This window comes from Muscardinus avellanarius (genome assembly GCF_963383645.1).
Source record: "Muscardinus avellanarius genome assembly, chromosome: 4".
In the NCBI taxonomy this organism is placed as follows: Eukaryota; Metazoa; Chordata; class Mammalia; order Rodentia; family Gliridae; genus Muscardinus; species Muscardinus avellanarius.
The window spans coordinates 89745803-89772985 of record NC_137789.1 but is presented as its reverse complement, the minus strand read 5'-3'; the positions used below and the strand labels follow the sequence as shown (position 1 = coordinate 89772985).

Here is a 27183-nt window from a genome sequence, read left to right as displayed (position 1 = left end):
TTATACCAGCAGTTTGGTGACATACTGATGGAGCTGTTCTGTAAATGCATCAGAGAACTCCTTCACCCTGGCTCTTCCAGCCAGACCCATTGTGGTTTTTAAGGAAGGGCCATGGATAAGTGCACTGGGTCAGGTTCACACAAAAATCCTGTGACACAGTGGACAATAGACCCCAAGGGCCCACCCCAATTAACAGTGAGGACTGGGCATTGCATGTACATGGCCTTCAAAGGGACAAGGCCAAAGTGCTCATTGCTGGGTGTGTCAGCAGACATATACAGCCATAGACGAGTGAGATCTGTTTGTCTGAGAAAAGCCGTAGGAAGGTCACATGCTGGCCTGTTTTCTTCAATTCCTGATAGTGTTCCACATTCTCCAGGATTCTCTCATCATAGCCACATGTCATGATCAGATGAACCCTCTCCCAGTCTTGGGATGCCAATCTTCCACGCAGTTCTACTAAGGCTTCCGGGACAAAAGTCAGAGTTTTCTTTCTTTCGTATCTGTTGATGGAAAGCAACAGGAATTCTTTTCTCTTGGGAACTAAGTCATCAAGATTTTCTGGAACAGCTTAGTCAAAGCTATTCGCACACCACCAAGTGGAACTCCTTGTCTGTCCGAGAAGAACAGTACGTAGACCTCCAGGATGACCATGCACATGTAGGCGCAAACCACGGCGGCCCCAGCCCAGGCTGCAGGGCAGCCAGTTCCCAGCACAGCGCACCCACAGCTCTTGGTGAAGCCGTGGCTGGGGTCCTAGTGTGAGGTCTAGATTGTCACGTGACACCCCAGTGCCTGCAGCACCAACACCGCATCCAGCACCAGCTGCTCAGCACCGCCCACACCCAGGTAAGGGTGCAGAAAGAGCCAGACCCTAGTCCCCATCTTGCTCAAGCCTCTGCACCATGGCCTAGGAAGCACACCTATGCCTGAGCACTCTTTGTAGTCTTTTCTAGTCTTTTTTTGGGGGGGTGTGTGAGGGGTGTATAAAGGGAGACACAAAACATGAGGACTCTTGAATTCCAGGTCATCAAGAGGGGGCTTGTGGGAGTTTGGGCTTGTGCTTTGTGATTTTGAGGAGGACTCAAGAAAATGAGAGTCTGCTCTGGACTGTATATTGTAAGGAAGCAAAAAAATCGGTACTTTTTTTTCTAGAGCTCAGGATGAAACAAGAAGGGTTAGAACTGTATCTGATAGAGAAACAATAGTTACTCAGGCAGCCAGGAGCGAGGGCATATTGGCAGATTTCTTGGTGTGCATAGTGACCTTTTCTCTCTGTGCACAAACACAAATTCTAAGTGTTCTCAATTTTGTCCACTAAAAATATTACCTTATAAACATCCGTGAGCAATATTTTTCTGGAATGTTTTCCCCAGGTTTTGATGTCACAATTGTAATTTATCAATGAACTGAAAATGTTTATTGCTCTATTCTGAAATAATTTATACAAGATTCATCTTATTTCCTCTTTATTGTTTAACAGGATTCACCAGTGAAAGCATCTTAGTCTGCAGTTTAATTTGAGTGATAAATTTTTATGAGAAATTTATATTTTATTTTTGGTAGATAGGTGATATTAGGCCTACATATTTTCTCATCTATAATTTCTCCTCCTTCATCTAGAGTTCCTCCTATGACCCTTTTCTCCCTAGCTTCCATATATTAGAGACAGCATCCAATTTCTTACTTTCTGTGACTAATCTCACTTAGCATACTGTTCTCCAGTTCCATCCATTTCCCTGTAAATGACATAATTATTTTTATTCTTTATGGCTGAGTAAAATTACATTGTGTATATATCCCATCATTTTGTAATCCATTCATCTGTTTGATGGACATCTTGGCTGGTTCTGTAGTTTTGCAGTTGTGAATTGTGTGGCTATGAACATAGATACACATGAATTAGTTTGGCAGTTTAGTTTCCATACCCAGAAGTGGTATTACTGGATCATATGGTAGGCTACTTCCCATTCTTCTGAGAATCCTCCATACTGTTTTTCAAAGTGGTCACACTCATATGCAATCCCACCTACTATGTATTAGAGTTTCCACTTCTCCACACCCTCAAAGCATTTGTTTTTATTTTTAATGATTACCATTATAGTTGGAATTAGGTGAAATCTTAAGGTAGTTTTGATTTGTATCTTTTTAATTGCTAATGAAGTTGAACATTTTTAGACATTTACAAAATGTCTAAAAATGTTTTTGCCTGTGCCTATGTGCTGAGTGTTGGACATTTATTGATCATTTGAATTTCTTCTTCTGTGAAGTGTCTATTTAGTTCATTTGTACATATTTTGATTGGGTTTTTTTCTTAGTGTTGAGTTTCTTGAGTTCTTTATATACTCTAGGTGTTAGTCCTCTACTGGAGGAATAGTTGGCAAATTTTTCCATTCTGTTGGCTCTCTGTTGAGTTTCTTGATAGTTTCCTTTGCTGTACAGAAGCTCTTCAGGTTCATTCAATCCCATGTATTGATTCATCTTTTAGTTTCTTGTGCCTTTGGGGTCTTGTTGAGAAAGTTTTTACCTGTGCCTATGTATTGCAGTATTGGACCTATACCTTTTACAAGGAGCGGCAAGGTCTCTGGTCTGATTTCCAAGTCTTTGATCCATCTTGAATTGGCTTTTATGCAGGGTGAGAAAATGAAGTTTATTTCCATTTTTCTGCATATGGTTAACCAGTTTTTTCAACACCACTTGCTGAAGAGGCTATTTTTTTCATTGTATGTTTTTGGCCCCTTTGCCAAAAATCAGTTGGCTGTAGGTGTGCAGATTTGTTTTTGAGTCTTCTATTCTATTCTGCTACATTGGTCTATGTGTCTATTTGTGTGTGTGTGTGTGTGTGTGTGTGTGTGTGTGTGTGTGTGTGGTACTGGGGGTGGAACCCAGGGGCTTTCTACCTCTGAGATACACCCCAGCCCTTTTTTTAAAATAATTTATTTAGAAACACGGTCTCACTAAGCACTGGGATTACAAGCATGTGCAATAGCCTCCAGCTATATGTGTCTACTTTCTTTAAAGAAATTAAGTTTACTTTGTTGTACTTCACTTTCATGTTTTTATTGATGAATTATAGTCTCACATAACAATGTAAATCATGCTGACAATGACATACATGTACACCCTCTTGGTGCTCTCCCCTTCCTATTTCCCTTCCTACCAATACGTAGTACCCACATGTATACACATAGTTTATGGTAGTATTTCTATTAATGAAATACGTCTTCCTCTACCCCTTCCTTATATGTCCTCCCTGGCTTCCTTGAGGTTATTCCTCATCATCTGGAGTTTCTCTTGTATCCCAATTTTTCCCTACCCTGCACATATTAAGGAAAACATGTGACTCTTCATTATCTGTGATTGCCTAATCTCACTTAACATAATATTCTCTAGGTCCTTTCATTTTCTTGCAAATGATGTAATTTATTTTTCTTTATTGCTGAGGAGAATTCCACTGTGTGTATTTTCCATAATTTTATAATCCATTCATCTGTTGATGAGCACCTATGTTGGTTCCATAGTTTGGCTATTGTGAATTGTGATTGTGCTGCTATGAGAAAGACTACAGAATGAGAAAAGATCTTTACCAGCTATCCCTTTGACAGAGGTCTAATATCTAGAATATATAAAGAACTTTAAAACTTTACATTAGAAAACCAAATAACCCAATCAAGAAATGGGCAACTGAATTCAATAGACATTTCACAAAAAGAGGAGATGCAAATGGGCAATAGATAAATGAAAAAATGTTCAACATCATTAGCCATCAGGGAGATGCAAATCAAAATTACACTGAGATTCCATCTAACCCATCCAGAATGGCAAGCATAAAGAAGTCAAATAACAATAAATGTTGGCAAGGCTGTGGGAAAATAAGCACTCTTCTACATTGTTGGTGGGACTGCAAACTAGTCCAGCAACTGTGGAAATCAGTGTGGAGAGTATTTAGAACACTGGAATGGATCCATCATACAATTCTGGCATAACACTACTGGGTATCTTTCTAAAGGGGTTAAAACTAGAGAACTACAGTAATATATACATACCCATGTTCAAATTTAATATTTTTTGCAAATTTTATTTTTTTTCCTTTTTTATTGGTGCATTGTAATCATACATCTTAATGGGGTAGAAGATGGTAGAGGCATACATGCACACATCAGTCGTTTAGCGTTTTCTCATTTCCCACTTTTCACAGGACAACTTTTCAAGTGCTTTCTCTGCTTTTACTGAAGGTAGAGCACAATGTCTAATTGTAGCTCTCTTTCTTTTTTTGTTTCTTTTTTTTTCAGTATTGGGGATTGAACTCAGGGACATTTTACCTCTGAAATATATCTTTCCATTCTATTTTACTCTTTTATTTTGAAACAAGGTTTCACTAAGTTGTTGAAGGCCTAAGTTGCTAAGTCTGGCCTCTCTTTCTTCTGGAGCTGGCTTCAAACCTGTGATCTTTGTGTCTCATCCTTCTAGGTACTGAGACATCCTTCTAGGTGCTGAGATTATAGGTGTGTATCACCATGATCAGCCTAGTTCTATTTCTTTTTATGGTAAAATCAGCTGTAGATAACCATTTTCTTTATTTAGTCATTTAACTAAGGGTTTGCAAAATGATGGTATGCTAGTTCCATAATGTCTTCTTTTATTAACTAAAATAATTTTATAGGAAGAATTTTTTATCTACTCTCACTAAAATTGATATAGCAATATTAACTCTTGAATATCACCCCTTCTTTTTTGTAACCAATATTTAAAATAATGAGTTAGTCCCTAAGCCAAGGAGCCTTAGGAGAGGTAAAATAGTGAAAATTGCTTTTCTCTGCCCTTCTATGTTCTTTGGCTGAGCTTCAGATTAAACTGATATGAGACAGATGAATAGGATATAAAACCACTATAATTATGTGCATAAGCATGGGAATTCCACAAAATATGAGACTCTAAGAAAGGCTAGATGATTGAAGCTTGCATGGCATTCAGAGCTACAGAAAGAAATTTCAGGAGTTAGTAGAGATAAGTTATGAGGAAATGAGGGGTGGAAATGTGTCTCAGATAAAAATTTTCTTGCTATTCAGATTAAAAAGTCTTCCAGGTATAGGGTATGGTGATGCAGTCTTATAATCCTGGTACTTGGGAGGCTGAGATAGGAGTATCACAGGTTTGAAGCCAGCCTCCGCATCTTAAGAGAGGCCCTCACAACTTTAGTAAGATCTTGTTTCAAAATAAAAATAAAATAGGGATAGGGGTGTAGGTTGGAGGTAGGACATTCTTGGGTTCAATTTCCAATACAAAAAAAAGTCTTAGAATTACTATAATAAAAATCATCTGGAGCAACCCTTTTCCCAATACTGATAATTTTACTGATGTGGATTTCCTTTATAAATTTTTTTTTTACAAAATGGCAGCTTTTCAGAGTTCCTGCTGTGTCTACATTTTCTCAGAATAACCAGCCCTAAAGATGGTAAAGCAGTATATATGGGGGTGGCATATTCTGGTCTCCTATTGTCACATTTTTTGAGGTGGTATATTCTAATGTCCAATAGTGTTCAAAATACTTGTAATATTATTTTAAAGCATAATTATAAACTCACAGAATTTAACAATAATACTTGATGGTTTTAATTCACTACAGTTATTTTTTGAACTCCCAATTTGTCTTGATTTACTATTGAGACATGTTTCATGCTGGTTCTTGATTCAGTTTGATATAATGATTACCCAGACATTTCTTATAGCTTCTTTGCTTACTTTTATCACAAAATATCCCTGGCTTGTACATTACCTGTCTCAGTTCTGGAATAAACCATTCTTCCTAGGACTTCTAGCTGAATTTTGTAGGGAATGGTAGGTAGAAACCAGTATCTGTACATGAATGATGCTCATTGATACTGAATAATCACTGTTTTTAGGCTATCATAGTGGACAGAGAAAAGAAATATGTACTTTAAGAATATATATAAACTATGAATTATTGATATATATTCATGTAACAAATTATTTATAATTGTAGAATTTTGATTAGTTTCTTATATGTTATAAACCTTTTTAATTAAGATCTTGATTTTTATTAATATAATTATTAATAGTTTTATTTCGTTACACTTGCAAAATAGTTTTAGATTAAAAAACAAGCTTATCATTAACAATGTAACTATTAAAATAGTTTTAAGGTGGTTTGTTTGGTTTTGCAGGTATTTTGTTCTCAGAATATATCTCATTAAGAGAGTACAATCAAATTACTGGGCTTTAAAGTAACTTAAAATGATTCCTGATTGTGTGGCAACTATCAATTTAATATAGAGTGCAACAGACCAGCTCGGCTGGAGCACTGAGACTGTTGGGACAGGGGTCTTGGAAGGTGGGCAAGGATTTGGCTGAATGTGACAAACAGACACAGACAACTCAAGGATGTTGTATCTGAGTGTAATTTTCAAGGTAGTGGGCAAGGAATATATACAGAATAAAGAAATTAATTACATCATTGAATAACTTTGGCTTACATACAAGGTATTGTTTTTTAGATCTATGGTTTCTATACACAATCTAACTAGGATACCCATCATTGCACATGTCTCGATTTGGCAGCCATGCTGACCAGTTGCTAGACTTGTGGTACAACATTTGTCCTGTATGAAAAGATCAAAGCTATAACTAGAAATTGTCGTTAAGAGTTCTTTATATATATTTTTCATATATTGTAATAAGCTCCTTTCTATTATATATATCCGAATATCTCTATTCATTCTATTTTCAAACATTGTAAAAAACCAAGTCCAATGTAACCAGGGAGTTTTGTACAGCCTCCTTTTCTAATTTTCTAGTAAACACCTCCTCTTCTAATTGCTTTGTTATGCTTTACTTTTGGGCATATGTCAATAAACACCAAACTGGTCTTGCTCTAGTTAATTTAAAATAGGATACCTTTTTACCAATAATGTTAACCCATCTATTCCCTATCTTTGTAAACTCCAGTAATGGTACCAATTAGCTTCTTTTTCCCTAGGGGGTTGCCACAGCCTATTCCCAATAATGCAAGCAGGACCAAACTTAGTCATAATAGTGGGAGGCGTGGGCCATAGCCTCCTTCTTTCTTCTAACTGCTTAATCTTTTTGTATAACTAAGTTCTCTTTTGGGCTTTCCTGAAGTATATCTTGCTGTTGTAATATATCCACTAATGTGCTGAAATCCCCTTTTTCTTCTCTAGCCAATTTTATTACAGCTTGGAGCAAGGCAGGGGACGTTTGAGGGCTCAGATATATTACCAGAAATTTTATCTTTCATGGAATCAGTTTCACCTGTTCCTACAGTCTTGATTCCTGGACCTCGTCCTGTATCACTGGAGCCATGTTTGTGAAAAGTTCAAAAGAACAATAGCTATGAAAGAACATCCAAGAGCAAGGAGTACTCCTGCGAATGGACCCATTCTTCCTCAGGGCTGCTTTCCTTGAAGCATGTGCCACGTCATGCGTGCAGGCTCACTCAGACTCCAAGGGAGGCAGGGTCGTGGCAATACAGTTACACTCATTTATTTTATTTTATTTTATTTTTTTTGCAGTACTGGGGATGGAACCCAGGGGTATTCTACCTCCGACCTACACCCCCAGCCCTAATTTTTATTCTTTATTTTGAAATAGGGTTCACTGAATTGCCAAAGGCATCACTAAATAGCTGAGGCTGTCCTTGAAGTATGATTCTTCTGTCTCAGCCTCCCAAATGCTGGGGTTATAAGCATGTGCCACCACTCCCATCTGCTTTCAATTTTTAAGAATGTCTCTTTATTTTCTCTCTATATAAATTTTCATTGTTTCAAAGTCAAACCTAAAAAACAAAATATATTTGAGATATATAGTTGTTGGAACCTATTTTTTTTCCTTGTGGTGGTACTGTGGGTGGAACCCAGAGGTATACCTCTGGGCTATACTCCCAGACCTATTTTATATTTTATTTGGAAACAGAGTCTCACTAAGTTGCTGAGAGCCTCAGTAAGTATCTGAGGCTGGCTTAGAACATGTGCAATCCTACTGTCTCAGCCTCCCAAGCGTGAGGATTACAAGCGTGTTTCACCACGCCCAGTGGAACCTATTTTTTAACATGATACCTAGGTTGATTTCATAATTCTGAATAACAGGTAAATCAGGTCAACATATTATCAGAGAAAATGCAATTCATGATAGGAAATGTGGCATTTCTTTTGGGTCCCTAAAATGAGATGTAATGTGGCTAAACTTACTTTCTTTAACCTGTTTATTGATTTAAGAAAGACATGTATGTGTGATTTGGTGCCAATTGCTTTATATTTCTTTTCCTATGCTGAAGTAAATTTTTACTCAAATTATTTTATTTTATATTTAATTTTATTATGCTTACATTGCTGCTTTTACTTTTCCTATTATATGCTATATGTATAAATATTAATCTTTTATTTTTACTTGATAGTAAAATCACTTAGCATGAGATCTGCCCACTTTATCTTTAAGTACATAGTATAATATTATTAACTATTGGCACAATGTTGTACAACAGATCTCTAAATTTTTTTTTTTTTTTTCAGTACTAGAGATTGAACCCAGGGACATTCTACTTCTGAGCTATACCCCCAGCCTTATTTTTTATTCTTTATTTTAAGACAAGGTCTCAGTAAGTTGTGGATAGCCTCACTAAGTAGCTGACAGTGGCCCCAAACCTGCAATCCCTTCTCTCAGTTCCCAAGTATTGAGATTACAAGCAGATACCACCATGTCTGGCTAGATCTTTATAATTTGATTTCTTCATGATTGGAATTTTATGCCTATTGAACAACAACTTTCTGTTTTTTACCCACTCCAATCCCTGGTAACTATCATTTTATTATCAATTTCTATAATTTTAATTATTCCAGATAGCTTTTTAAGTGAAACCATGCATTATTTGTCCTACTGTGACTGGCTTATTGCATTTAGCATAGTGTTCTCCAGTCTTATACATGTTACTGTGTATAGCAGCAGTTTCTTTTTTTTCCCCCCAGTACTGGGATTGAACCCAGGGAGATTCTACCTCCAAGCTACACCCCCAGCCCTATTTTTTATTCTTTCCTTATTTTTTTGTACTTTATATTTTTTATTGATGCACTGTAGTCATACATTGTAATGGAGTAGAATATGTAGAAGCATACATGCACTCATCTCCTATTTATTTTGAAACAGGATCTCACTAAGTTGTGGAGATCCTCACTAAGTAGCTGATGCTGGCCATGAACCTGTGATCCTCCTGTCTGAGCCTCAGAGTACCTGGATTGCAAGTGTGTACCACTATGCCTAGCTCTGTTTCTTCTTTTTAAAGGCTGAAATACCAGGCCTGGTGGTATACTTTAGAAATCCCAGTACATAGGAAGCTGAGATAGGACAATCCCAGGTTTGAGGTGAGCCTCAGCAATTTAGCCAGGCCCTCAGCAATTTTGTAAGACCTTATTTAGAATGCTCCTGTATTTTATTCCCATTACTACACACAGGCATGTGCATACACACACACACACACACACACACACACACACACACACTGAATGAATTTTCCATATTGTATGTTTTATACCTTGGCTATTATAATATTGCTACAAAGAACATGGGAGTACAACTATATCTCAAAAATCTTGATTTCACTTCTTTTAAATATATTCGCAGGAGTGAGATGGTTGATTTATATGATAGTTCTTTTTACTTTATTGAAAAACCTCCAATGCACATGTATTTCCATTTTTTCTATATCTTCACTGTTACTTATTATGTGTTTACTTTTTTATCAAACATCTTAGTGGTTATGAGATAATATTTCATTATCTCATGGTGATATTGACTTGTATTTTCCTGAAGATTATTGATGTTGAAAATCTTTTTATGTCTAATAGTCATTTTTTTCTTTGAAAGAATATATTTTAAAGGTCTTTGTTTTATTTTTAATTGGTTTATTTTGCTGTTTTGTTTTGTTTTTGCTATTTAATTGTATTAATTACTTATATATGACACCAAAATCACCAGCCACAACAGGGAAACTTGGTAAGTGGGTCCAAATCAAGCTAAAAATCTTCACAGCAAATGGAATAATCAGCATAGTAAAAAATAAAAATAAATATAAATCTATAGAATGGGAGAAAATATTTACAAAACATGCATCTGATAAGGGTTTAGCTTCCAAACTACAATCATGACAATTATAACTCAATAACAAAAAAGCAAGACAAAAACCAATTATATAATCCAATTAAAAAATTAGTAAAAGTCTTTCCATCTCCTAAAGTCTCAAAATGGCCATTTTTTTTCAAAATTGGTCTACAGATTCAATACAATACCCATTAAATTACCAAGGTCATTCTTCACAGACAGAGAAAAATCAGTCCTTAAATTCATTTGGAACAACAAAAATCCCAGAATAGCCAAAAACCATGGAGAAAGAATCATAATTCCTGATTTTAAAGCATACTACAAAGCCATAGTAATAAAAAAGCATGGTACTGACACAAAAACAGATACATAGACCAATGGAGCAGAATAGAAGACTCAGAATCAAATCCAAACACTTACAGCCAATTGGTTTTTGACAAAGGGGCCAAAAACATACACTGGAAAAAAGATAGCCTCTTTGGCAAGTGGTATTGAAAAAATTGGTTAATTATATTGCAGAAAAATGGAAATAAACCCCCACTCCCTCGCCCTGCAAAAGAGTCAATTCAAGATGGATCAAAGACTTGGAAATCAGACCAGAGACCTTGCAGCTTCTTGAAGAGGGCATAAGTCCAACACTTCAACACATAGGCACAGGTAAAAACTTTCTCAACAAAACCCCAAAGGCACAAGAAATGAAAAGGTGGATCAATACATATTAATGCATTAAACTGAAGAGCTTCTGTACAGCAAATAAAACTATCAAGATCCTCAACAGAGAGCCAACAAAATAGGGGAATTTTTTTGCCAACTATTTCTTCAATTGAAGACTAATATCTAAAATATACATAGAACTCAAAAAACTCACTCCAAGAAAACAAATAACATAATTAAAAATGGGAAAGTGAACTAAATAGACACTTTAAAAAAGAAAAAAATTCAAATGGCCAATAAAAGTATAAAAATGATCAACTTTATTAGCAATTATAGAGATGCAAATCAAAACTAGCCTCACATTTTACCTAATTCCAACTAGTATGGCAATCATTAAAAATGAAAACAAAAACAAATGCTGTTAAAAGTGTGGAGAAGTGGAAACTCTAATATATTGTTGGTGGAATTGTAAATTAGTGCAAACACTTTGGAAAACATATGGAGGACCTTCTCAAGAATGGGAATTAACCTATCATATGATCCAGTAATACCACTTCTGGGTATCTACCCAAAAGAATGGAAAGCAAACTACCAAACTAGTGCACGAGTATCTATGTTCATACCTACACAATTCAGTTGCTGAAAAATGGAACCAGTCAAGATGTTCACCTCTAGGCTACACTCCCAGACCTATTTTTACATTTTTATTTGGAAACAGCGTCTCCTAAGATAGTGCGCACGGCTGGCTTTGAACCTGTGTGATCCTACTGTCTCCGCCTCCCAAGTGTGGGAATTAAAAGAGTGCACCACCACACCTGGTGAATAGATGATTTTTATTGTACCTTTTAATCATGAGTATCAATGATAAAAAATAAAGGTCATAATAAAATTGGCTTGCTAATTTGAGATACATGTACCCTAATTTCTCCTCTAGTAATTATTGTTCTTTAACCTAACTTTAGGAGTGTTATAATCTTAAAAATCATATTTGAAAGAGTTGAATTTTGAAAGTACTTGATTAGAAATGTCTACAGTCTGGAATCAAACATTATAGTAATAATCTATGTCACTTTTATTCTGCTTATTTAAATTTCAAACTTATGAGTTGCAATCCCTGTTATTCAGCAACATATTTAAGATTTACTGGAGTAGGACCTACCTATAATGAAGACCCATTATATGTAAGTATGGGCTAAAATGTTTAAGTAAACTGTTCTAAATAATGACATGACTATACTGTGCTTGGTATTCTTAAAATTGTCACTAGTGATGGTAGATTTATCACCTTGTGTTTAGCTCCTCAACAGAAATTTCTTATATTTTCTTTTTTATTCTATTTATTTAAAATTCTATGTACTATTTAGCAAAACAAATTACCTTCATCTCTGTCATTATTAACTACATGTAATTTTTAAGCTTTAGTATTACAATAAAAGTACTTTACATATATTTTTGTTATAAGTTTGTTTTTGTTAGGAGATCTTTAAGGCATCAGTTCAAATAAACAGCATAGTTATAAATTTTAACACTGAACAGACTAGATAGAACAGATAATTTGTTACAAGTTGGTATTCAGATGATATCACAAAGAAAGGTCAAGATTTGTAGAAGCAAAATTATTTGGGTTCCATAAGGCTAGTGAGAAAATAAAACAAACTTTTTGATAAAAAAAGATTATAAAAATTCATATGATCAGTGGTACCTATGGGAATTTCTTAGAGCTTTTTTTTTTTTAAACAGTACTGTGGATTGAACCCAGGGACATTCTACCTCTGAGCTATAACACCAGCCATATTATTTTTATTCTTCATTTTAAAACAGGGTCTCAGTAAATTATGGGGAGCCTCAATAAGTAGCTAAGGCTATCCATGAACCTGCTATCCTCCTATCTCAGCCTCCCAAGTACTGGGATTACAAGGGTATGCCACCACACTCGGTTAGAGGTTTTTTTAAAACTATGATTTATTGCAAAAAAAATTTTTATGGGTTTACCAATCCATGATCATGTACTACCTGGGGGAAAACAAACCCCGAAGACAGTGATTAGGATATGGAAAAATAATGTTAGAATGGGATAAAGAAGGATGAAAAAGATAGAATGACTTATTAAATTAGTGCTCAGCTGATGAACCCCTTTCAGGATTATATCTACACACCTGTATTTCTGTCTTATACAAAACTTACTAATGTTCAATATAGCATTCTTTAAAAATGCATGTCAATTTTTATTGAAGTTATAATTACTTGCTAATTATAGTGTTTTTGGAACTCACCTTTGCAAAGAAATCCCATTTTGTTTTTCTCTTCCTAGTTATTTTTTCTATCCTTATAAATTGATTGATTTTCTATCCTAGGTTTTTAAATGGTTGGTTGACCAGAGAAATATTTTTATTAATATAATTGACCAATTAAATCAGATTATTTTACATAAAAACAAGCCATACAATTTAACTTGATGAGTTAGAAAGGGCAAATTATTCTGCCCATGAAGGCTAAAGAAAGATTGGACCACCAAACACCAGGGAAAATATAAAACATCTGGCCCACAAGACCACCTGGAACTGAGCATTTTAATGTTTCAGAATTATTCTTCACTTTTTCTTCAGGAAATACATTTGGAGATAGTGATATCCAGGTTTACCAATTATATTATTATTATAGGGTAAAGAAAAAAGCTAAGATGGAGAGAATTTGTGTTTTTATAAGTACTGTGTGTTAAATGATTGTGCCACTGGGGCTACATGAATTTGAGTTCTGTAAGAACCACTAGCAATAGGAACATTATTATTTTTATCATGATTATTATGTACTTTCATCAATAATAATGAAATGTATAAACCGACCTTCATTTATTACTCAAGTATGATCTCGTATGGTATTTTCTCATTTCCTGAAGAACTAAATGCACTTAATATTTTTATTTTATGATATACATATATTCCTGAAAATCATTTGTAATATATAAAAAAGTTAGTAGTAATTTACTTTCTATTTATTTCATGTCTCTTTAAAAATATTGCTATTATACTATGTGAGAAATGTTTGAAATTTCCAAATATCAGTTCTATAAACGCTGAATCTCTTTTTATCATCTAGAAGTTAAAAGTCATGGTATCCGTAGAAAAATCAAGTTTGAAGGACTGAAAAAAAATTTAAAAGACTTTGCATCAAAAAAGAGAAAGTAGAAGTTTTTTTTCTACCCTGGAAAGTACCACTAAAAGTCCTGTGCATTATGCAAGCATGAGAAGATTCTGAGAGATGAAGGGGAAAAAATCAACTACTAGGATTCTTGGAACCTGAGGAGCAACACAGCAGTGAAATTCTTAGGTTTTTCTTATATGTTCCCAAGTGGGTGCTGCAAAAGATGACAACACAGAAGTACAAACAGACACAGATTTTTTAAATCCTCCAATGTAGTGGGATATCCTGAATCAATGGTCTAGGAAAAGAACAGCCTAACAAGACAGAAACCTTTTAGATAATAACTATTTGACTCCAGCCAAGCACCACAAGAAGAGTAGGTCCACCTTGAACTCCATACAGCCAAGGCTGAGGAGAAGTCTAGACTTCACCCTGTCTAGGAGGGTGAGGGAGATGCTCCCAATTTTCTATGAGGTTAGTTGTCAGAGAAGATGCATTAGAGACTAAGAACTTCCATACTCACAGGGTACTAATGGGCCCATATAACCAAGAAAATAAAATAGGGAATGTGGACTTCCATATAACCAAGAAAATAAAATAGGGAACGTGGACTTCCACTTTCATTTTAATTCTTAGAATGACAAATGTACTCACATGCTAGAGTAATGTCAGAAGAGAGCAAATGTAAACAGAATTTTCTCTATCACTCATCAGTAATAAGGCTATCCCTATGCTGTCAATGGAAGATCTGTGAGGAGCAGTAAATGAGACATTCCCTGACCTTAAAAGCCAGATAGTCAACCTCCATTTATAGTAACTAAGAAACTATCCTATAGGTATAAAAGGAAGTTAATTGGGATATTTGTTCTTCTACCCCATCTGGCAATCTTCCCTTCCCTGAGTTCAAAGTAGCAAATAAGTCCTGAACTTAATCAATATGTATGATTACAGTACACGAATAATAAAAATACACTAAAATTAGACCAAGAATTCCAGTTTTCAATAGAAAACTATTCTTCATATGAAGAAACAGAAAAGTTTTATATGAGAAAAGACAATAGATTCAACATCAATACAGTACACATATTAGAATTATTTAAGGATGTTTCTAAAGCAGTCGTAATAAAAATGTTTTCATGGCTAATATAAACATGCTTGAAAACAAAAAAAGAAAATCTTAGTAAAGAAATCAATAACCTCACTGTAAAAAAGTGATATAAAGAATATATATAAATATTTACATATTTATATATAAAGATATATATAAATGAAAATTTCAAAATAAAAAATAACTAAGATAATAATGGCAATTGCAGTAATAAAAATTAAGTGGATAAAGTCTCAGCAGCAAAATGCAAAAAGACAAGGGAAAGAATTTGATAACTTAAAGTGATATGACCTAATTTGAATTCCAGACACAAAACAGAACAACAATAACAACAAAATGAACATGGCTTAAGAGGATATGAAATGATAACAAAAGAGCTAACATTTATGTTATCAATATTTAGGAAGGAGAGAAGAGATATGAGCTGAAAGGGAATTAAAAAAAAAAAAGGCGTGGTGGTGCATGCTTGTAATCCCAGCATTCAGGAGGCTGAGACCAGAGGATTGCAGTTCAGGGACAGCCTCAGCTACTTAGTGAGGCCCTCCGCAACTTAGTGAGACCCTGTTTCAAAGTAAAGAATAAAAAATAGGGCAACTTAGATAAAAGTAATTAACAAGTCAATAGGAGAGGGGAGTTAGGGCTTCCTCTTTCTAAAAGACAGATCTACACAATCTAGCTAGGATGGTAGGAGGGGTTGACCTTCCTGAAAGGAGACATCTTGCCACACCTTGCTGGGGGAGGAACCTTACAGGGATATTTACTATGTCAGAATTATGTAAACAAGATGTAGGTCATGAGTATAAAAAGTCTAGTCCACTTGCTGTATCTTTGGGTGGTGAATTGGCTCAAACCACACCCCCATGCCATTTGCATGGGGCTGTAACTATCTTCTGTATTTCTATCTTTTTAAAAAACTTCTTTAAATCTTCAGCAAGTGTCCGAGCTATGTATACTTATCCTTAGTTCAGGACAAGAACCTGCAGTTTTAATGTTTTTTTTTTTCTGTTTTGGGGGGTTTTGTTGTGGAATGAGGGAAATTGTGTCCAGGACCCTTACAGGGGTCCCCGGGGAGAGTTTCCCCAAAGCCATAACATTCCCACACCTGTAACATATTTCACCATTACAAAAATGATACATCATGCAAACAATAAAAAAATAGAATTGAGAGGCTGAGATAGGAGAATTGCAGGTTTATGGCTAGCCTCAGCTACTTAGTGAGGCCCTCCACAACTTAATGAGATCCTGTTTCAAAATAAAGAATAAAAAATAGGGATGGGGCTATAGCTCAGAAGTAGAATGCCCCTGGTTTCAATCCCCAATATGGTAAAATAAACAAAGAAGAAAAGAAAGAAAAAAAAAAGAAAGAGAAAAAGAATGAAAGAAAGAAAGAAAAATGTTTAGATTGCTAAAGTAGACCTCAGAGTAAAAATGTTACCAGAGATAAGAGTCCAATACTAAATCATAAAAAGGGTCAATCTACTCAGAGAGCATAGCAACACTAAATGCATATGTGGTAAACACCAGAACTATGGTATACATGCAGCAAAATTCTTAATACTTAAAAGAGAAATAGATAAATCTACAATTATATTTGGATAATTCACTACCATATCCAATTGATAAACTAACTAGCTAGATAACAATAAGGATATAAAAGAAACAAACACCATCAACGAACATTTATAGAAACTCTACTCAGAACAATATAATGCATACTTTCCAAGCACTCATGGAACAAATACAAAGATAAACTAAATCCTTGCCCATAATACAAAGTGTAACATTTCTAAGATAATTGAAATTAGACAAAATGTATTATACAAATGGAACCAACTAGTAATCAATAACAATAATAACAGAATTATCTTCAAACCCTTGGAAAAATAATTATTTTGAAATGAATAAATACTTTTATAGCCTTTAATATTTCTGATTAGGCTTAACAAACTAAAAAACTATATTATCAATGTCTAAAAATACCACTTATTCCCTAAAAAGTGCATTTATTCCCATAAAAGAAATTACCTGTTTATGTTGTTATAAAAATTAGTAAATGTCTTTGTATCTGTGCCCATTTAAACATAATTCTGGGAGCAGTGGCACAAGCCTGTAATCCCAGTACTCAGCACACTGAAATAGAAGGATTACAGGTATGATGCCAGACTCAGCAACTTAGCAAAACCTATTTCAGAATAAAATAGGACTGGGTGGTGTATCTCAGAGGTAGAATATATTTGGATTCCATTTTTAGAACCAAAATATAAATTAAAATACAAATAAAAATAGAAAAAGGAAGATAAATTGAGAGTACAGGACAGCATGAAAGATCAAAGCTGAGAGACAATATTACATAAAAGTGGCCATGATAAGATTCACTAAGGTGATAAATCTGCAATGCAGTCTGGACACTGTAGTGTATACCTTCAGTCCCAATATTTGGGAGTCTAAGCCAGGAGGATCATATGTGTGAGGCTAGCCATAGCAATTTAGACCATGTTTCAAAATAAAATTAAAAGGGTTGAGGTTGTACTCAGAGGTTAAATTCCCACCATCACCACCGAAAGAAGAAAGAAAGAAGAAAGAAAGAAAGAAAGAAAGAAAGAAAGAAAGAAAGAAAGAAAGAAAGAAAGAAATTGAATGTAGTTTGTTTTCCAGCATTGGGAATGGCATGGCCTAGGAAGATTTGAGAAAGCTCTGATTATGATAATTCAAAAATTGGTGAATGGACTTGGTTTCTGCCAAAAAAAAATAAAAAGCTGGCAATTATTTCAATGAAAATTAACCTAGCTAATGGTAATTAGCAAGTCCATAGGAGAGGGGAACTAGGACTTCCTCATACTCATTCTAAAGACAGGTTTACATAATAATTGGATAATCTAGCTAGGATGGGAGGAGGGGGTCAATCATCAACCTTCATAAAAGGAGACACCTTGGTGGGGGACGAACCTTACAGGGACCTTTAGTCAGAATTACATGAACAAGATGGAGGTCATGTCTATAAAAAGGTTGGTCCACATGTTGTATCTTTGGTGAATTCGTTTGAAACACCCCCCCATGCCACTCTTGAATGGCATGGGGCTATAGATTGTCTTCTGTATTTCTATCTTTTTAATAAACTCTTTTAAATATTCAGTAAGAGTCAGGGCTATTGTATACTTATCCTTAGCTCAGGACAAGAGCCTGCACTTTTTATCTTTTTATCTCTTTGTGGTTTGAGGGAAATTTTGTCCAGGACCCTAACAGGGGTGCCTGGGGACAGTTTCCCCAAACTGTAACAGTTTGTAATTTGTAATTTCACAAATTTTGAAGATGAAAGGCCAAGTTATAGTAAATGGAAAAAGATAAGTTTTCTTAGCCAGTCACAGAAAATGAAAGGTCATGTATTTTATCTCATATTTGGAAGTGAGATAGTAATTGGGATAAAAGAGACAAGAAGGACTTTAGACAATGAAGGAGAATTCCAGTGGAGCAAGGGAGTTTCTGAAGAATTGTGAGGATAAGAGGAGGGAGAATTAATGATGAAAACACTTCCATTGGTTTATGTACATAAGTGAGAATGCCAGAGGTAATCTCAACACCCTGTATGAGGTAGAGGAGAGTGGCGAGGAAGTGAGAAACCCCCTAAGTGCTATGCATGGATATCACCATCATTATGAACTGCATTATGAGGTGAAACTATAATGCAACAATGAATTCATATTTTTAGTAAAAAAAAAAAAAGAAAAGAAAAAACTAAGTCTTCAAACAAGACAAGAACATCCAGACATACAGATGGAGGAACAGAAGACAAGGTCAGAGAGGGCTGGGCAGTAAGATGGACAAAGTCTCATAAACCATTTAAGAATCACTGGCTTTTACTCTGAGACCAAAGGTGGGGGGGGGCCATTATAGGGTTCTGAGGCAGAGAAGCAACATAATTTAAATTATATTATTTTTTGTGGTACTGGGGATGGAACCCAGGGGCATTGTACCTCTGATCTACACCCCCAGCCCTATTTTTTAGTGTTTTTTGTTGTATTCAGGTTTAGTAAGGACTTGAGAGTCCAAGGGAATGTGCCAATTGAAGCCTTTATTAGCTCACCAGCAGCAGTATCCTCAGTCCAGAAATCTGAATGGAGGAGCGCCCCAACTGGCCAGGGGTAGGGGTTTATAAGGGAGCAAAACCACAAGGGGATGAGCCAGCTATTAAGCAAGCAGGTTTACAGAAGCAGAAATTTGCAGTTAGCTTTTCTGGTATGCAAGGTCCTGCTGTTTTGGTCAGGTACTGAATGAAGCCTGAGGTCCACCTAAGGTCAGACTTTTGGGAGCAATTCTTTAGCATAAATCACAGTAATTTCCAGTGAGTAGACAGGCCGTTGTGATTATAAGTGTGGCATATTAAGGTTTTATCTTCGAAAGGACAGACCTTGCAGGGGGGGATAATGAGGTTTCTAAATTTTTCAAACTATATTTTTTCTCCTTTCTTTTCAGTTTGCCTCCTTTTTACTTTTGTCATTATATTCCCCACTGTTTTTTTGTTACTCATAAAACAAATCTTTAGTTTATACCATATCTTGGTCCTCCATGATGGCCAGATTATCATATTTTATTGCCTGTTTGCACTTTTGTATATACTTGGTCAGACAGTTAAGGAGACAAGGTCCAATGAGCACAATTAGGCATACTATTAGCACAGGGCCTAAATGGTTTCCATATCTTTTGCTCTAAAAAAGATATGGAAACCATTGTGTAACCCTATCTGTAGAATGCCCTGTACAATACCCGACTTATTGGCATAGAAGCAGCATTCTTCTTCTAAAAACAAGAAAATTTCTCCTTTAGCAGTAAGAAGATCCACCTCAGTGAGAGAATCTAGCTGAGAGAATCTAGCTGGGCTTATAAATCTAGGATAGTTTTGGATTTGTGTTGTGTATCTGACTAGCCAGGGTCTTATTTACAGTGTAAAAAGGTGCCTATTTCTGCTACCCCAGCCCCTGCTCCAGTTGCTAACACACTATTGGGGTGCTTTGTAGCAGCCTGCTTTAATAAGGCTCTCTATATATGGCTGAATAATATTTTATTTTATTTCCATTATTCATTTGTCTATTATTTGAAACCTGGATTGATAACAAATCTTGATTATTTGAATAGTGCTGCAAAAACATAGGAGTGCAGATATCTCTTTAATATACTGATTTTATTTACTTTGGATATATACCTGGTAATGAGATTGCTAGATCATATGATAATTCTAATTTGAATTATTGAGTTACTTTTATACTGTTTACCATAATGACTAAAATAATTTACATTACCATTAACACTGCATAAGAATTTCTCTTTCTCTACAATCTTACCAGCATTTGGTATTTTTTGTATTTTATTTTATTTTATTATTTAATTTTTTAATTGAAAGTAAATGGTATATATTTAAACTGTACTTCGTGCCCTCTTCCCCCACCCTATTTTCCCTCCTCCCAACAATGACTACCCAGAGTAACCATGCTATATTCATACTTTTACACATATTTGGAAGTAGCCCCTCCTTAATCAAGTTCAACTTTCTTCCTCTCCTAGCTTTCCATTCAAATTTTGCTGAGATTTCCCTTCCATTATCTGGACTCCCTCTGGTATCCCCAATACTCCCTAGTTTGGGCTTATTAGAGGAAACACATGCCTTCTCTTACAGTGTTTGGCTGATCTCACTTAATATAATGCTCTCCAGGACTTTCAATCTTCTTTCAAATGACAAGATTTTGTTCTTCTTTATAGCTGAATAGAATTCCATTGTGTGTATTTTTCATAATTTTGCAAACCGTTCGTCTGTTGATGGGGACCTAGGTTGTTTTCATATTTGGGCTATTGCGAATTGTGCTGCTATGAACATAGGTATGCATATGTTGCTGTAGTTCTCTGATTTCAACCCCTTTGAAAGAATACCTGGGAGTGGTAAAGCTGGATCATATGGTGGATCTATTTCCAGTTTTCTAAGGAATCTCTACACAGATCTCCATAGTGGCTGGATTAGTTTGCACTCCCACAAAAAATGTAAAAGAGTTCCTCTCACCCCACATCCTTGCCAGCATTTGTTGTTACATGATTTTTTTATGCTTGCCAATCTGACTGGGGTTAGATGGAATCTCAGCATAGTTTTTATTTGCATCTCCCTGATGGCTAATGATGAAGAATATCTTTTCATGAATCTATTGACCATTTGTATCTCTTCTTTTGTAAAGTGTCTATTCAACTTGCCCATTTCTTGATTGGGTTGTTTGCTTTGCTAGTGTAGAGTCTTTTGAGCTCTTTGTGTATTCTGGATATTAGCCCCCTATCAGAGTGGTGGCTGGTAAAGATCTTCTCCCATTCTGTAGGCTTCCTCTTTAGGTTCTTGATGGTTTCCTTTGAATAGAAGAAACTTTTTAGTTTGAAGGGATCCCACTTATTAATTCTTGCTTTAATTTCCTGCACTTTGGAAGTCTTATTGAGAAAGTTACTGCCTGTACCTATATGTTGGAGTTTAGATCCTATGCTCTCCTCTACTAACTTCACAGTCTCAGGTCTAATTTCTAGGTATTTGATCCATCTTGAGTTGATTCCTGTACATGTTGAGATATAGGGGTTTAGTTCCATCTTTCTAAAATTGGATAGCCAGTTCTCCCAGCACCATTTGTTGAAAAGGATGTCTTTTCTCCAGCGTATGATTTTGGCCCCTTTGTCAAAGATTAATTGACTAAAGCTGTGTGGATTTGTTTCTGTATCTTCTATTCTGTTCCACTGGTCAGTATACCTGTTATTGTGCCAGTACCATGCTCTTTTTAGTACTATTGATCTATAGTATAATTTGAAGTCTGGGATTGTGATGCTTCCTGCATGATTCTTACTGCTGAGAATTTCTTTGGTTATTCTGGGTCTTTTCTTTCTCCATATAAAGTTCATGATTGATTTTTCTAGGTCTGTGAATAATATTTTATCAATAATTTTGATATTTTAATGGGAATTGCATTGAATCTATATATCACTTTTGGCAGAATGGCCATTTTGATTATCTTTATTCTGCCTATCCATGAGCATGGGAGGTTTTTACATTTTCTAAGGTCTTCTTCAATTTCTTTCTTTAATGTTTTATAGTTTTTGTTGTAGAGGTCTTTTACATCTTTGGTTAGGTTTATTCCTAGGTATTTTATTGGATTTGAGGTTATAGTAAATGGAATTGATTACTTTATTTCTTTAATTGTGGGTTCATTGCTGGTGTAAAGAAAAGCCACTGATTTCTTTATGTTGATTTTGTATCCTGCAACTTTGCTGAATTTGTTAATCAGCTCCAGAAGTCTTTTGGTTGAGTTCTTAGGGTCTTCTAGATAAAGGATCATGTCATCTGCAAATAAGGATAATTTTAATTCCTCTCTTACTATTTGAATTCCTTTGATTTTCTTCTCTTGTCTTATTCCTGTGGTGAGAATCTCAATGACTCTATTGAAGAGGAGTAGTGATAGTGGGCATCCTTGGCTTGTTCCTGATTTTAGGGGAAATTCTTGCAGTTTTTCCCCATTCGATATAATGTTGGTTTTGGGTTTGTTGTATATTGCCTTAATGATGTTGATGTATGTTTCTTCTATTCCAATTTTCTGCAGTGTTTTTTTTATTTAGAAAGAAAGCAATTTATTATATCCTGCTGGAATGACCAAATGTAGAAAAATAAATCCATAATGCTCCCAGTCCATTGATGAATTATTCTTTTTTAATTTTATTTTTTTTATTTTTATTTTTTATTGGTGCACTGTATTCATACATCATAGTGGGATACAAACTTTTGTAGACATACATGCACACATCACCCAGTCAGCCCCCACCTGATCCCCACCCCATTCTCTCCCCATCCCTCCTTCCCATGCTTTGCTTAGTGGTTGACATCTAGTATTATAGCAATTTATCCAAAATTAAAAATGATAATCTCACATAACAGTTTCATTTGTCTGATACCAAGCTTTTGATGACATTTCAATATTTCTTTTTGCTTTCTTTCTTACCAGAGAATATTTTTTCCTATTTTTTAGGTAAAACTATCATATATTTATATATTTATTTTTCAGAAAAAAATCTATCCTAATATGGAATATGGATTCTAGATATCCAAAACGATCTTGAAAAAGAACAAAGCTAGAAGATATATATTTTCTGATTTCAAACCATATAAAGCTACAATAATTGAAACAGTGTAGTACTATTCTAAAGGCAGATATATAAACGATTGGAGTTAAATACAAGCCTAGAGCTAAATTCTTCCCTATATTGTCAAGTTATTTTTGACAAGGTTTCCACAAACATTTGGTGGTGGAAATAATCTTTTAACTAAATATTGTTGAAAAATAATAATTACATGGAAAAGAATAAAATTGGACCCTTACCTAATCCCATATACAAGTATTAACTCAAAATAGATAAAAGACCTAAATATAAATCTTAAGACTATAAACTTTTAGAAGAAAATCTGGGTCATAAAACCTCACAACATTGAAATTGGCAGTGATTTCTTGGATATGATTTCAATGGCACAGGCAACAGAAGAGTATACAAACTCCCTAGAAAATAAAAAAATATTGTATATCCAAAGACAATGTAAACAGAGTTAAAAGTTACTAATAGAATTGGATAAAATATTTCCAAATGCTATATCTGAAGGTATATTAATATTCCAACTAGAAATCCTAATAATTAACAACAATAAAGGCAAACAATACAATTTAGAGATAGGTAAAAGACTAACATAAATAATGAATCTCCACAGATAACCAATCTTAGTTGTCTGTTGGATGGAAAATCTTGTTTCTCTGGTTCTGGTGTGTGTTACCTATTTCTTCTTTGTAGTTAATCTCTCTGAGTATTTTCTCTAGCGCTGGTTTTGAAGACATAAATTCCTTCAGTTTCTGTTTGTCATGGAAGCTTCTTATTTTTCCATCTAATTTGATAGAAAGTTTTCCTGGGTAGAAAATTTTTGGCTGTAAGTTGTTTTCTTTCAGAGTTTAGAATATGTTACTCCAAGCCCTTCTGGCTCTCATGACTTGGCTTGCGAAGTCTGGAGTGATTCTAATTGGTTTGCCTCTGAATGGGTGGTGTTGGATTTTGTTGAATGCTTTTTCAGCATCTATTGCTATGATGATGTGATTTTGTTCTTGATTCTACTTATGTGGTGAATGACATGTATTGATTTGCATATGTTGAACAAGCCTTGTTTTTCTGGGATGAAACCAACTTGGTCATGGTGTATAATTCTCTTGATATGGTTTTGAATGCATATGGCTATTATTTTGTTTAGAATTTTGGCATCTATCTTCATTAAGGATATTTGTTTGTAGTTTTTTTCTTTCTTGAGGTGTCTTTATTTGGTTTGGAGATTCATGTGATCCCGGCCTTGTAGAAGAAATTTGGGAGAGTTCCATCTCTTTCAATGTACTGGAACAAGTTTTGAAGTATTGGTATTAGTTCTTTACTGAATGTTTTGTAGAATTCAGCTGGAAACTCAACTGGGCATGGGCTTTTCTTTGATGGTTCAGTTTAGGTATGTTAACTCTGCTTAGGAATCTATCAAGTTCTTCCATGTTTTCTTGTCTATTGGAATATAAATTTTTAAAATAATTTCTGATAATTCTTTTAATTTCTTCACTATCTGTGGTGATGTCTCCTTTATCATTTCTGATTTTAATAATTTGAGTTGATTCTCTTTTTCTTTTGTTTAGGTTGGCCAGGGATTTATCAATTCTATTAATCTTTTCAAAGAACCAGCTTTTTGTTTTGTTGATTCTTTGAATTATTTTTTGTACTCTATTTCATTTAATTCTGCTTGAATTTTAATAAATTCCTGTATTCTTCTGGCTTTGGGATTAGACTGTTGCTGTCTTACTAGGTCCCTGAGTTATGTCAATAGGATCTGTATTTGGTGATTCTCTGTCCTTCTTATGTGGACACTCAATGCTATAAACTTTCCTCTTAATACTGCCTTCATATTGTCCCATAGATTTTGGTAAGTTGTGTCTCTGTTTTCATTTATTTTCATAAATTTCTTTATTTCTTTCCTAATTTCTGCTCTTACCCATTCATCATTCAATAATGTATCATTCAATCTCCATGTATTTGCATAGTTTCTTTTAAGTTTTCTGTTGTTGATTTCTACTTTTATTCCATAAGGGTCTGAAAAGATGCAAGGAATTATATTACATCTTTTGAATTTGCTGGTGCTTTCTTTGTGTCCCAGGATGTGACCTATTTTGGAGAAGGTTCCCAGGGCTCATGAGAAGAATGTGTATTCTGTAGTTCCTGGATGAAATATTCTGTATATATGTCTATTAGGTTCATTTGGTTTATAGTTTTCTTTAGTTCTTAAGGGTCTTTATTCATCTTTTGCCTTGAAGATCAATCCAGTGGTGTGAGAGGCATGTTAAAGTCAGATCTGATGTCCAGAAGGGTTTGTTTTACAAATGTGGCTGCACCCACATTTGGGGCATAAACATTTACTGTCATTATATCTTCTTGGTGGATTGTTCCTTTTAATAAAAGCAAATGCCCTGTTTTGTCTCTTCTGATGTGTTTTTGTTTAAAGTCTGTGTTGTTGGATATCAGTGTTGCTATCCCTGCTCATTTTTGGTCTCCAATAGCACAGTATATCTTCTTCCATCCTTTCACTTTCAGTCTGTGAATGTCTTTGGCTGTAAGGTGAGTTTCTTGCCAACAGCATGTATTTGGATTATGTTTTTTGATCCACATTGCCAATCTGTGTCTTTTGGTTGGTGATTTAAGTCCTTTGATATTAAGAGTTATTATTGAAATATGATTTTTTTCTGTCATTTTGTGTTCTGTCATCTGTTTGGTAGCTTTGTCTTCTTCTTTACTTAGAAGCCCCTCTGATCACTTTCCTCTCTTCTCTGGTCTGAATTCTGCTTCTTTTTTTCTTCTTTATGGTTTATTTCTTTAAGTATTTTCTCTAGTGTTGGCTTTGAATTCATAAATTTTTTGATTCTGTTTATCTTGAAACACTTTTGTTTCTCCATCAATTTTGAATACTAGTAGTTTTGCTTTTTATAGTAGTTTTGGTTGGAAGTTATTTTCTTCCAGGGTCTGAGTCACACTGTACCAGTCTCTTCTAGCATCCATGACCAGGATTGTATAGTCTGGAGCGATTCTTATTGTTTTGCCTCTGTATGTCACCCCACCTTTTGTTCTCACTGCTTTTAAGATCTTTTCCTTGGCCTCTATGTTGGTCATTTTGACTATTATGTTGTGTGGGGAGGTCCTTCTTTGATCTTGTCTTAATGGTGTTCTGTATGTCTCCTGAATATGAAGATCTATGTCTCTTTCCATGTTTGGGAAATTCTCTCAAATTATTTCTTTGAAGACATTATGAATGCCCCTGGTCTGTACCTCTATTCCTTCTTCAATGCTTTTTATCCTTAAGTTAGGACGTTTCATGTTGTCCCAAATTTGCTGGATGTTTAGGTTTTGTTGATGTAATGACTTCTGTATACTGTTGACTGTGTTTTTAGTTTTGGATGTACTGTATTCTAACAGTGATATTCTATTTTCCATTTCATCTAATCTTCCAGAATTTCTTTGTATTGCTGACTTCATTTCATTTATTGACTCATTTCATTCCATACCTTTTTCTGAGACTTCCTTAGTATTTCTAGCCCATCTTTCATCTCCTATCGACCTTTTTTAAATCCTTTCATCATATTATAGATCAAGATTCAGAACTCCCCTTCTTGCATTTCTTGTAGGTCAGTATTTGTGACTTTGGTTATTTCTCCACTATTCCTGGTTCTCATATTTTAAAAGTTCTCATGCCTGTTTTTCTGCGTCTTCCCATTATTTGTGGGTGTTATGTATAGTCCAGTCTTAGTAGTAGGAATTTTGAAAAGTCAACCAGTAAGTATCACTTTTTAAAACAAACAATACAAAACAGCGAAAATAAGAAATAAAATATAAAAAAGAAAAATAAAATAAAATAATTTAAAAAATAACAGTCCTACTACATTATGAATATACAGTGTATGCCAATGTATGGTATTTGCTTGGAGCAACCCTTGTGGCCCTGTGCAGGTATCACGACTTAAGTGCTCTTCTGTGACACTGGAGTTGAAATTGCTCCCTCGGTTCACACTGGCACCCAGAGTTATCGCCAT

At 34.9% G+C, this 27183-nt stretch overlaps 1 pseudogene across 1 annotated transcript; it reads right to left on the bottom strand.

Annotated features, from left to right (window-relative positions):
- On the bottom strand, positions 1-27183 carry LOC308262353 (alpha-1,3/1,6-mannosyltransferase ALG2-like; annotated as a pseudogene). The gene is made up of 4 exons: positions 27083-27183; positions 19113-19213; positions 634-825; positions 1-561 (listed from the first exon to the last, which is right to left on the bottom strand). The product of its transcript is annotated as an alpha-1,3/1,6-mannosyltransferase ALG2-like (transcript).